This window comes from Echinops telfairi, unplaced genomic scaffold (genome assembly GCF_000313985.2).
Source record: "Echinops telfairi isolate 266 unplaced genomic scaffold, ASM31398v2 ScPeMD7_5868;HRSCAF=6743_1, whole genome shotgun sequence".
Classification (NCBI taxonomy): domain Eukaryota; kingdom Metazoa; phylum Chordata; class Mammalia; order Afrosoricida; family Tenrecidae; genus Echinops; species Echinops telfairi.
Genome location: NW_022109768.1, coordinates 14,983,507 through 14,984,503, shown reverse-complemented (window position 1 = coordinate 14,984,503; position 997 = coordinate 14,983,507). Strand labels below are relative to the sequence as shown.

Genomic DNA, 997 nt, shown 5'->3' with positions numbered 1-997 from the left:
AACCCAAACCCTAGGCCTATCCCTAAACCTAACCGTAACCTTAAACCTAACCCTAATCCTAATCCTAAACCTGTATAGATTCATTCATCCAATCCCAGGGAACTGGCCGCCTATCTATTGCAAGTCTGATGATAGACCCAGCATCAACTGGTGCTTGAAGCATATGACTAAGACATCAGAAATAGGGCATGATCTGAAACTACTTACTGTGGAGGACCTTGTAGTGGGAATCTACCAAGAAAAATTCCTCAAGGAGCCTTCTAAGACCTGGGTTCGGAGCCCCCTAGATTTGGCCGTGTGGGATTATTCTAGCAACACAAGGTGCAAGTGGCATGAAGAAAATGATATACTCTTCTGTGCTCTTGTTGTTTGCAAGAAGATCGCGTACTACATCAGTAATTCTCTAGCCACTCATTTTGGAATCCAGCTCACAGAGGCTCATGTTCCACTCCAAGATTATGAGGGCAGTAATAGTATGACACCCAAAATGGTTGTGTTGGATGCAGATGTTACCAGAAGCTAAGGCTTGAGAGTACAGGATATCTTTATTTTAACTCTTCTAATCACTACCAAAGAGCAAACATACCCAATAATGACTACCCATCTGGAGTGAAAATTTCTGGCCAAAACAGTGTCCGGGGAAGAGGCATTACTCATCTGCTAGAAAGCATTTCTAATTCCCCTGGCAGTATCCATAAATTCTCCAACTGTGAGACTTCACTGTCGCCTTACATGTCCCAAAAAGATGGATACAAATCTTTCTCTTCCTTGTCTAAATGATGGTACTTACTTTCAATTTCTGGAAAAGTAACAGCCCAATCTCCCTTCTTAGAGCAGTCAATAAACAGAGCACATCAAGGATAAAAATATCAGTACTATTAAAGCTACATAATTTGTAAGGAAATTCAGTTTCATAGATTAAAATAATTGTAGTTGGAGAACTTGGAATTTTGCTTTTCTTTATCTTGGGGGATGATGCTATTTCCTGACTGTACTG

The 997-nt window shown here is 40.6% G+C and overlaps 1 pseudogene; it reads left to right on the top strand.

The window, feature by feature from the left end:
- The first annotated feature begins 64 nt into the window (after positions 1 to 64).
- Positions 65 to 780, top strand: LOC101654310 (annotated as a pseudogene).
- Positions 781 to 997: the final 217 nt, after the last annotated feature.